Genomic DNA, 12,639 nt, shown 5'->3' on the forward strand with positions numbered 1-12,639 from the left:
CCGCCCCCAGCGGGCACTCGGAATCTGTCGCCCTGCCCCCTGCGGGCGCTCGGGAACCTGTCGCCCCGCCCCCTGCGGGCGCTCGGGAATCTGTCGCCCCGCCCCCAGCGGGCACTCGGAATCTGTCGCCCTGCCCCCTGCGGGCGCTCGGAATCTGTCGCCCCGCCCCCTGCGGGCGCTCGGAAACCTGTCGCCCCGCCCCCTGCGGGCGCTCGGGAATCTGTCGCCCCGCCCCCTGCGGGCGCTCGGAATCTGTCGCCCCGCCCCCTGCGGGCGCTCGGAATCTGTCGCCCCGCCCCCTGCGGGCGCTCGGGAAACTGTCGCCCCGCCCCCTGCGGGCGCTCGGAATCTGTCGCCCCGCCCCCTGCGGGCGCTCGGTAACCTGTCGCCCCGCCCCCTGCGGGCGCTCGGGAATCTGTCGCCCCGCCCCCTGCGGGCGCTCGGGAACCGCAGCCCCGCCCCCTCTAAGAGCCAGCTCCAAGGTGAAGAGCTTCAGAGGCAAGTGTTTTCCTCTCTGCAACCCAACCAAGATAGACTCCCAACTGAATATCTAAGCAACAAAAACAACTTGTGGTAAAACGTCCCAAGGTGCTTCATAGGAGCGTTATCAGACATAATTTGACAACAAGCAAGGAGATATTCGTACTGTAGCAAAATACTGCAGATGTTGGAAATCCGAAATAACAACAGAAAATGCTGGAAAAACTCAGCAGGTCAGGCAACATCCGTGGAGAGAAATTTGAGTTGACGTTTCGGGTTGGACCCTTCTTCAAAACTGAAGAGATTTGAAGAAGGGTCCAACCCGAAACGTCAACTCAAATTTCTCTCCACGGATGTTGCCTGACCTGCTGAGTTTTTCCAGCATTTTCTGTTGTTATTTGAGATATTCGTGCTGGTGCCCACAGGCTTGGCCAAAGGTTTTAGGGAGCGACCTAAAGGAGGAGAGGCTGAGAGGTTTCATAAGGGAATTCCAGCGCTAAAGGCGTGGTCGCCAATGATGGAGTGAAGGAAATCAGGGATGCACAAGAGGCAATAATTGGAGGAACACAGAGTTCTCGGAAGGTTGTAGTTACAGAAGAAATTACAGAGATAGGGAGGGGCGAGGCCATGGAGGGATTTGAACACAAGGATGAGAATTTTAACTTTGAGGTGTTGCTGGACCGGGATCCAATGTAGTGCCTTTGATGTAGTAAAAGGCCCCAAAATCGAGACAAAAATTGGCACCAATATCAGGAGAGGTGACTAAAAACTTGGTCAATGAGTTCTTTTAAGGAGGGTCTTAGGGTGGTGGAGAAGTTGAGGTGGGAATTCCAGAGCTTAGATGGCTGAAGGCACGGCTGCCAATGGTGGGACGAACAAAACCATGGTGAGGGTTTCAGCGGCAGATAAGTTGAGACAGGCAACAACAACAACAACTTGTATTTATATAGCGCTTTTAATGTAGTAAAACGTCCCAAGGCGCTTCACAGGAGTGATCTAAGACAGAAATTTGACATTACGAAGGTGGAAGTAGTTAAACTCTCTCCTGAACACTGCGATCGGCAGCGCTGTGGAATCGGAACCTGTATGAATCAATTCCTTAAGATTGTAATTGGCAATATTCCTGATACAGGATTTAAAGGCTTGCAGCAGCTTAAAAGGGACACCACCCCCATAATTGTTCAGGCAACAGATTAAAAATTTGTGCCTGCAAAGACTACAGGAGGGCAGCTTTATACGCAATCACTCCACTAAAAGAATTCAAAGGGGGAACTTTCTGGCTTCTCGCTCCTGGTGCCTGCTGTCTCACCTTTTACATTTGTTTTAAAGGAGAACACAGCCCATAACAACAGAACGAGAACAGCCCTCTCAACCATAAAAGGGGAAACTCTGCAGATCATGAGATGGGAGGCCATACAGGGTGTCAGAGTGAAGTAGAATGGCACATGCCAGCTGCAGGTTCACAATGATAGGCTCCTTCTTTTCCTACTGTACCCACATTACATGTCAGCAAAATAGATCAGGTCACTCCTTGTGCTGAAAGTGATATGTGAACTCTGCTGCTCAACAAATTATTCCAACCTCTTCCCCCCTTTTCTCCTCCAGATGTATCTTCCAGCCTCCAAACAATTAGGACTGGGTTGCAGACAATGATCTCTTGGCACTTCTTTGATCTCACTGATGACAATAGATCTGCTTCCCCACAGATCAGGAGCCATGAGGAGTCGGTTCACAATAGTTGTGGCATAGCAGGGAAAGGGAATTCTGCTCTCTCAGGATGGCGTATCTCAGTCCCAAGAGGGATCTAACATAAGAACATAAGAAATAGGAGCAGGAGTAGGCCATTTGACCCTTCGCGCCTGCTCCGCCATTCAATAAGATCGTAGTTGATCTTATACCTCATCTCTTCCTGCACTATCCCCATATCCCTTGATTCCCTTAATATTCAAAAATCTATCGACATCTGCCTTGAATATACTCAACGACTGAGCCTCCACAGCCCTCTGGGGTAGAAAATTCCAAAGATTCACCATCCTCTGAGTGAAGAAATTTCTCCTCATCTCAGTCCTAAATGACCGACCCCTTATTCTGAGACTGTGGCCCCTGGTTGTGGACTCCCCAGCCAGGGGAAACACCCTCCCTGCATCTATCCTGTCAAGCCCTGTAAGAATTTTGTATGTTTCAATGAAATCACCTCTCATTCTTCTAAACTCTAGAGAATATAGGCCTAGTCTACTCAGTCTCTCCTCACAGGACAATCCCCCCAACTTAGGAATCAGTCTGGTGAACCTTCGTTGCACCCCCTCTGTGGCAAGTATATCCTTCCTTAGGTAAGGAGACCAAAACTGTACACAATACTCCAGGTGTGGTCTCACCAGGGCCCTATATAATTGCAGGAAGACGTCTTTACTCTTATACTCAAATCCTCTTGTTATAAAGGCCAACATACCATTTTTCTTTCCGAATTCCTTGTTGAACCTGCACGTTAACTTTCAGTGATTAGTGTACAAGGACACCCAGGTCCCTCTGAACACCAACATTTCCCAGTCTCTCACCATTTAAAAAATATTCTGCTTTTCTATTTTCCCTACCAAAGTGGATAACTTCACATTTCTCCACATTATATTCCATTTGCCATGTTCTTGCCCACTCACTTAGCCTGTCTATATCCCCTTGAAGCCTCCTCACAACTTACATTCCCACCCAGCTTTGTATCATTAGCTCTCTGTTTTCTGTCCATTAACCAATCCTCAATCCATGCTAGTATATTACCCCTAATCCCAGGAGCCCTCATTTTGTTTAACAACCTCTTGTGTGGCACCTTGTCAAATGCCTGCTGAAAATCCAAATACACCACATCCACTGGTTCCCCCTTATCTATTCTGCTAGTTACAACCTCAAAAAACTCTATTGTCAAACACGATTTCCCTTTCATAAATCTGAGCTGACTCTGCCCAATCCTATTATTCTTTTTCTAAGTGCCCTGTTAACGCGTCCTTAATAATAGATTCCCTACTACTGATGTCAGGCTAACAGGTCTGTAGTTCCCCGTTTTCTCTCTCCCTCCTTTCTTAAATAGTAGGGTTATATTTGCTACCTTCCAATCTGCGGGAACCGTTCCAGAATCTATGGAATTTTGGAAAATGACAACCAATACATCTACTATCTCTAGTGGGCGTAGTCTATAGGCCTCCGAACAGTTGCAACTCTGTTGGACGGAGTATTAATCAGGAAATAGTTGAGGCTTATAATAAGGGAACAGCTATAATTATGGGGGATTTTAACTATCATATTAACTGGACAAATCAAATTGGGCAGCCTTGAGGATGAGTTCATTGAGTGTATTAGGGATGGGTTTCTTGAGCAGTATGTAACTAAACCGACCAGGGGGCAAGTAACCTTAGATTTGGTCCTGTGTAATGAGACAAGATTAATTAAAAATGTCCTAGTAAAGGATCCCCTTGGAATGAGTGACCATAACATGGTTGAATTCCATATTCAATTAGAGGGTGAGAAGATTGGATCTCAAACAAGCGTGCTGAGCTTGAATAAAGGAGACTATGAAGGTATGAGAGCGGAATTGATTAGAGTGGATTGGGAAAATAGATTAAAGGGTAAGACGGTACATGATCAGTGGTGTACATTTAAGGAGTTATTTTACAACTTCCAAAAAATATATATTCCACTGAGGAAAAAAGGGTGTAAAAGAAAAGATATCCATCCGTGGCTAAGTAAAGTAATTAAGGATAGTATCCGACTAAAAACAAGGGCCTATAAGGTAGCCAAATCTAGTGGGAGGATAGAAGATTGGGAAGTCTTTAAAAGACAGCAAAAAATAACTAAAAGATTGATTAAGAAAGGGAAGATAGATTATGAAAGTAAATTAGCAAAAAATATAAAAAGATAGCAAAAGTTTCTATAGTTATATAAAAAGAAAAAGGGTGGCTAAAGTAAATGTTGGTCCCTTAGAGGATGAGACCGGGAAATTAATGGTGGGAAACATGGAGATGGCAAAAACGCTGAACAAATATTTTGTATCAGTCTTTATGGTAGAGGATACTAAGAATATCCCAACACTGGACAAACAGGGGGCTCTGGGGGGGAGGAGCTAAATACGATTAAAATCACTAAGGAAGTGGTACTTGGTAAAATAATGGGACTCAAGGCGGATAAATCCCCTGGACCTGATGGCTTACATCCTAGGGTCTTGAGGGAAGTGGCGGTAGGGATTGTGGATGCATTGGTAATAATTTTCCAAAACTCCCTGGACTCAGCAAAGGTCCCGGCAGATTAGAAAACTGCTAATGTAACACCCTTATTTAAAAAGGGTAGTAGGCAGAAGGCTGGAAACTATAGACCTGTTAGCCTAACATCTGTGGTTGGTAAAATTTTAGAGTCCATTATTAAGGAGACAGTAACGGGACATTTGGATAAACATAATTTAATAGGACAAACTCAGCATGGTTTCATGAAGGGGATGTCATGTTTGACAAATTTGCTTGAGTTCTTTGAGGAAGTAACATAAAGGGTGGATAAAGGGGAACCAATGGACGTAGTGTATTTAGGCTTCCAAAAGGCATTTGACACGGTGCCACACAAAAGATTATTGCTCAAGATAAAAAATCACAGGATTGGGGGTAATATTCTGGCGTGGGTGGAGGATTGGCTCTCTAACAGAAAGCAGAGAGTTGGGATAAATGGTTCATTCTCAGACTGGCAATCAGTAACTAGTGGTGTTCCGCAGGGGTCAGTGCTGGGTCCCCAACTCTTTACAATCTATATTAACGATTTGGAGGAGGGGACCGAGTGTAACATATCAAAGTTTGCAGATGATACAAAGATGGGAGGGAAAGTAGTGAGTGAGGAGGACATAAAAAACCTGCAAGGGGACATAGACAGGCTAAGTAAGTGGGCAGAGATTTGGCAGATGGAATACAATACTGGAAAGTGTGAGGTTATGCACTTTGGCAGGAAAAACCATAGAGCAAGTTATTATCTTAATGGCAAGAAACTGGAAAGTACTGCAGTACAAAGGGATCTGGGGGTCCTGGTGCACGAAACTCAAAAAGTTAGTATGCAGGTGTAGCAAGTGATCAAGAAGGCCAATGGAATGTTGGCTTTTATTGCTAGGGGGATAGAATATAAAAACAGGGAGGTATTGCTGCAGTTGTACAAGGTATTGGTGAGACCGCACCTGGAATACTGCATACAGTTTTGGTGTCCATACTTAAGAAAAGACATACTTGCGCTCGAGTCAGTACAAAGAAGGTTCACTTGGTTAATTCCGGGGATGAGGGGGTGGACATATGATGAGAGGTTGAGTGGATTGGGACTCTACTCATTGGAGTTCAGAAGAATGAGAGGCGATCTTATTGAAGCATATAAGATTGTGAAGGGGCTTGATCGGGTGGATGCGGTGAGGATGTTCCCAATGATGGGTGAAACTAGAACTAGGGGGCATAATCTCAGAATAGGGGACTGCTCCTTCAAAACTGAGATGAGGAGAAACTTCTTCACTCAGAGGGTGGTAGGTTTGTGAAATTTGCTGCCCCAGAAAGCTGTGGAAGCTACATCATTAAATAAATTTAAAACAGAAATAGACAGTTTCCTACAAGTAAAGGGAATTAAGGGTTACGGGGAGCGGGCAGGAAATTGGACATGAGTCTAGGTTCGGAATGGTCGTGGCCCTGTGGGTAGTGGAGCGGGCCCAGGGGCCATGTAGCCTGGTTGTGCTCCTACTTCTTGTGTTCTAATTCTGTGTTCGATTTCAGGAGATGGTTTTATTGCTGTTCCTGGCTGGGGTGGAGATCGCCTTTACAGAAGGTAAGTACTGTAGAAAATATAGGGACAGAGTGATATCCTGGACGAGTTTTGATCGCCTAGATGGGTCGGAGAGGAATTTCCCAGATTTTTTCTCCCAAATTGGCCATTGTTTTTTTTTTAAAATCTGGTTTTTTGCCTCTCCCGGGAGATCACATGGGTTCGGGTGGGATGGAGAGTGATAGTATATTTGAGGTTAGGATCAGATCAGCCATGATCTTATTGAATGGTGGAGCAGGCTCGAGGGGCCGATTGGCCTACTCCTGCTCCTATTTCTTATGTTCTTATAGCCACCTCTTTCAAAATCCTAGAATGTAGGCCATCAGGCCCAGGGGATTTATCGGCTTTCAGTCCCATTAATTTCTCCAGTACTATTTTTTTACTAATACTAATTTCTTTCGGTTCCTCATTCTCGCTAGAGCCTTGGTTTTCCACTATTTCCAGGAAGGTTTTTGCATCTTCTTCTGTGAAGACAGACACAAAGTATTTGTTTAATTTCTCTGCCATTTCCTTATTCCCCATTATAATTTCTCCTGTCTCAGCCTGTAAGGGACCCACATTTACTTTTGCTAATCTTTTCCTTTTTACATACCTATAGAAGCTTTTACAATGTGCTTTTATGTCTCTTGCTAGTCTACTCCCATATTCTATTTTCCCTTTCTTTATCAATTTCTTGGTCCTCCTTTGCTGAATTCTAAAATCCTCCCAATCCTCAGGCTTACTACTGTTTTTGGCAACATTATAAGCCTCTTCCTTTGATCTAATACTATCTTTAACTTCTCTTGTTAGCCACGGTTGGACCACTTTTCCTATGGGGTTTTTGTGCCTTAAAGGAATGTATATTTGTTGTAAATTCTTTAAATGCTAGCCATTGCTTGTCTACCATCATACCTTTTAATGTAGTTTCCCAATCTACCGTAGCCAACTCGCCCCTCATACCTACGTAGTTTGCTTTGTTTAGATTGAAGACCCGAGTGATCTATGTGAACACCACGGCCAGCCACGTCACATACTCCTGCCACTCAGGTAGCACCTAGGAGAAGTACAAGGATAGGTTTAAGTGCTCACACAGCACACCCTGGCACCACAGGGAAGCATGGTGGGAGTATGAGTTTTTATTAAAATTATTGTTGCAGATTGTGTGCAGATGTTGTTTTTTGCAATGAATGGAATTGGCTTTCATCAGATTGCACAAAAGGAAAACTGCTTGTTGCTGCACGTTGATGATAGCATGTTCGTGGTTCTTCCTCCTCCAACAAAAAAGTGTATCAAACATATTTTCATGAATAAATATATTAATCCTATTTAAGAAAAAACTTTCATTTACAGGGCACTTGATCAGGATGTCCCAAAACTCTTCACTTTCAATGAATTATCACTGTGGTTATGCCAGCAAATGCAGCAGCCAATTTCACACCATATGACTCCACAAACAGCAAACAAAATGAACAACTAATTAATTAATTCCTCTTTTTAGTGGCATTGAGTAAGGGACAATTCTCTGCTCTTTTTGCCCTTCTGGGATCTCTTACATCCATCTGAATAGGCAGGACCTTGTTTCAAAGCCCCAACCGAAACACAGCACCCATGACAACGTAGCACTCCCTCAGTACTGCCCTGATGTGTCAGCTTAGGTTACAAGCTCAAGCCTACAGTCATCTAACTCAGAGGAAAGAGTGCTACCAACTGAGCCAAACTGACATCTAGGTAACAAACTTCAGCATTTATATGTACAATTGAACTGACATAAGTGCAATCAAAGACCTTTGGAAATGCAGATATAACATAAAACTAATATTGGGTTCGAGCTGTTGGTGCTTGATTCTGTGGAATACATCCGTATACAATTGCTGTCTTTGCCAATCTACTCTAAACAGCAGTATGCAGTTCAGCTTGGGTGACTGACTGATCCTGGAACAATTACTGAAAGATATCCAGAAAGAACTCGTAACATAGCACCTTTATGGGAATAAGGTTACCATTTTGTAATTTTCCAGAAATATTAGTGAGAACTTATCCACTGAGCCAAGTCTCTTTGGGCACTGTCTTTAATATGATAATATGATTCATTGCAGTTCATATGACAGGATACTGCTCCTTCCTGGTTTCTTCTCACAGAAATATCAACTGAAATTTGATCACTGGCACTGCTTAAATCATAACCGAAATGGTCTGTGCTCCTTTCAACACATTTATAGCACTTTGGCCTGTCTGAACTTGTTCAACAGACTCACTTATTTCCTACAGAAATGCACCATAAAAAATTCCAGGGCAGTTCCACTTGGACGAAAAAATATTTGGATTAGCAAAGGAATACTTACTTTTAGAGGGGTCAAACTATGAAAATTAATGTACAAGGGATTGTTTTAAGGAACGTCTTAAAGGAGAAAAGAGAGGCAGAGAGGTTTAGGGAGGGAATGTCAGAGCTTAGGGCCTTGGCAGCTGAAGGCACAGCCGCCAATGGTGAAGCGATTAAAATCAAGAATGCGCAAAAGGCCAGACGCAGTGATCTCGGAGAGTTGTAGAGCTGGAGGAGATTACAGGGATAGGGCGAGGCGATGCAACAGGGGGATTTGAAAACAAGGATGAGAATTTTAAAATCGAGATGTTGCCGGTCCGGGAGCTAATGTAGGTCAGCGAGCACAGGGGTGATGGGTGAACGGGACTTGGTACGAGTTAGGGTGCGGGCAGCAGAGTTTTGAATGAGTTCATATCTATATAGGGTGGAAGATGGGAGGCTGGCCAGTCGAGCATTAAAATAGTAAAGTCTAGAGATAACAAAGGCATGGATGAAGGTTTCACCAGCAGATGAGCTGAGGCGGGGCAGAGACAGTCAATGTTTTGCAGGTGGAAGTAGGCTGTCTTGGTAAGGGAGTGGATATGTGGCCGGAAGCTCATCTCGTAGTCACGTAAGACAATAAGGTTGTGAACGGTCTGGTTCAGCCTCAGACAGTGACCAGGGAGAGTGATGGAGTTGATAGCTAGGGAATGCAGTTTGTGGTGGGAGCCGAAGACAATGGCTTCTGTCTTCCTAGTATTTAGTTGGAGGAAATTTCTGCTCATCCAGTACTGGATGTCGGACAAGCAGTCTGACAATTTAGAGACAGTGGAGGGGTTGAGAGAGGTGGTGGTGAGGTAGAGCTGGGTGTTGTCAGCATAAATGTGGAACCTGATGTAGTGTTTTCAAATGATATTGCTGAGGGGCAGCATGTAGATGAGAAATAGGATGGAGCCAAGGATAGATCCTTGGGGGACTCCAGAGGTAACGGTACGGGAGCGGGAAGAGAAGCCATTGTAGGTGATTCTCTGGCTATGACTGGATAGATAAGAATGGAACCAGGCGAGTGCAGTCCCACCCAGCTGGACAATGGAGGAGAGGGATTGGAAGAGGATGGTGTGGTGAACTGTGCCAAAGGCTGCAGACAGGTCGAGAAGGATGAGGAGGGATAGTTTACCACGTTCACGGTCAAAAAGGATGTCATTTGTGACTTTGATAAGGGCAGTTTCAATGTTGTGGCTGGGATGGAAACCTGATCAGAGGGGTTCAAACATGGAGTTTTGGGAAAGATGGGCAGGGATTTGGGAGGCAACAACACATTCAAGGGCTTTAAAGAGGAAAGGGAGATTGGAGATGGGGCGGTACTTTGAAAGGACAGAGGGGTCATGGGTGGGCTTATTTGAGGAGAGAGGTGATGACTGCAGATTTGATGGGGAGAGGGACAGTACCTGAAGAGAGGGAACCGTTAACAATATCAGCTGATATGGGTGCCAGGAAGGGAAGTTGGGTGGACACTAGTTTGGTCGTAATTGGGTCGAGGGAGTAGGAGGTGAATCTCATGGACAAGATGAGCTCGGAGAGGGCATGAGGTGAGATAAGAGAGAAACTAGAAAAAGATGCGAGTTCAGGGCTAGGGCAGGGGGAACCTGAGAGGAAGTTTGACTTGGTGGGCTTGGGGTAGGAAGGGAAGCAGCAGAGGCATCTGAATGAATGGCCTTAATCTTAGTGACAAAGAAGTTCATGAGCTGATCGCACTTCCATTTGGAGGTAAGGGTGAAGGAAGCAGGGGAAAGGGGCTTAAGAAGATGGTTTATAGTGAAGAAGAGAAGCCGGGGATTATCTTTGTATTCCAGGATGATCCTGGAATAGTGAGCAGTTTTGGCAGAGGAGAGCAGGAACTGATAATGCTTTATGTGGTACAGCCAGATCTGGCGATGAATGGTTAAACCATTCCGCCATAAACTTTCAAGTCTGTGTCCTTTGGACTTAAGGGAGTGGAAATGAGGGCCATACCAGGGGGAATGACCAGGGTAATAGAGAGTAATAGTTTTAGTGGGGACAAGGACCTCAAAGGAGGAGGTGAGGATGTCATTGAGTAGATCGGTAGCTGCAGAAATGTCATGGTGAATGGAGGGCCAAAGGCTGGACAGTTGAGAATTTGAAAGTACAGTTGTAAGTGAATTGGGGGAGAGTTTTTCCAATGGCAGACACAGAAGGAAGTGGGGTTGAGAGGGGGAAGGGGGCGTTAGTGCAGAGGGATACAAGGAAGTGATCAGAGATGGTGCTTTCTGTGATTGACATGATGGGAGTAGAGAGGCCACGTGAGATGGCAAGGTCGAGGTAGTGGCCGTGAATATGGGTTGGGAGTTTACATGGAGGGAGAGATTAAGGGAGGATAGGAGGGCAGTGAACTCAGAGGAGAGGGAGCATGAAGAGTTGAGATGGAGGTTAAAATCACAGAGGATGAGAAGTCGCTCGGTGCAGAGGCTGAGGGAGGAAAGCAGAGAAGATATCTTGGTGAGAAACCTGGCATGGTTCTTGGGTGAGAAGTAGAGAATGAAGGTTTTGGAAGAGAGTTGAGAAGGGTGGAGTACGGTGAGATACTCAAAGGGAGAGAAGGTGCCAGAGGAATAAGGGGACAGACCAAGGTGTGATTTGATGATAAGGGCCACACCAGCTTCGCGGCAATTTGGGCAGGGCAAATGGTGGAAGGTATAGCTAGGCGGGGAGGCTTCATTAAGGGGGAAGGTGTCAGCCAAGTTTCCATCAAAGCCATGATGTCGATGCAATCATCCACAATATGCTCATGGATGGCAAGGGCCTTGTTCACAAGTGAAAGGACATTCTGGAGGGAGATGGGGAGAGGGGTGGTAATAGTTGATCTGCTGGTAGAGTCCACAGGTTCAGCACGGGGATGGGTGAGTTGGACAGGGAGGAGATTGGCAAGATTAGCCCCCCAGTGGAGGTGCTGGGTGGAAAGGTCGGTGAGAGAGTAAAATGGGACAGTTGGGGTTGCTGCTCATAACAAGGCAGCAATGAGGGGGCCTTTTGAGGATGCCAAGAGAGGCACAGAGAGAAGCTGTAGATTTATCTAAGAGGGAGTCAAGGCTAGATGGTGGCAGGAGAGTAGGAAGGTCGAGGAGTGGTAGGGGTTTGGGAGGGGGCGGTGGTGCAGAGTATCCGAGAGGGGAGAAATGAAAGGAAGCATGCTGTAAAATTGTCACACTGGTAGATAATTGGATCAGGTTGTGCAGACATAATTTAGTCCCTATTATAAAGGCATACATTTTGTGCTTATTCTTGTATTTGCACGGGCAACAACTTTACTTGGGCAGAATTCATTATAAAAGTCCATTTTATAATGGGAATAATAACTGGAAGTGTGTGCAGAGATCAAATCGATGGTGTATAATCTATCTATCTATATCTATCTATCTATCTATATCTATCTATCTATCTATCTCTATCTCTATCTCTATATATATAAAAATAGCTCTTCTGTCTGTCCTTCCATCTGTCTGTCTGTCTGTCCTCTATATACTCAAAAGCTATAGAGCCTACCTACACATGTGTTACATCAAAGAAAGCTTATGATTCCGGAATGGTCATAAGCATATTTACTTTTCGGTCAGACAAAAATTGTGCCGACGGTATCCAAAAAACGTTCAAAATTCTGCTCATTATCCGCTCATTAGCATTGAGTGATGTGAAGGTTGACCAATCATACAGTCGAGCGACCTGACGGTTGACCAATCGCTGCGTCACGGGGCGGGTTCATTGCGTGTGCGGGCGGGCCATCCTAGAGTTGAGTGACGTGACGATTGACCAATCCTACAGTTCAGTGACCTGACGGTTGACCAATCTGTGAGTGTGTGGGCGGGCCTAATCCTTCTGAGCTGAGGTGAGTGGCCGCCATCTTGATTGCTAACTCTTCATTTCTATTTCCACTTTCTGCTTGTTTATTTTCAAATTGTTTTTAAAAAAAGTAAATTAATTTGTAATTTTTTTTTCTAAGCTGATTAATTTTCCTACCTTTCACCCTCTTTTTTCCTGTTGACTTG

Source organism: Somniosus microcephalus, chromosome 14, assembly GCF_052327205.1.
Source record: "Somniosus microcephalus isolate GS21.2 chromosome 14, FLI_Smic_1.0, whole genome shotgun sequence".
NCBI classification, from domain to species: domain Eukaryota; kingdom Metazoa; phylum Chordata; class Chondrichthyes; order Squaliformes; family Somniosidae; genus Somniosus; species Somniosus microcephalus.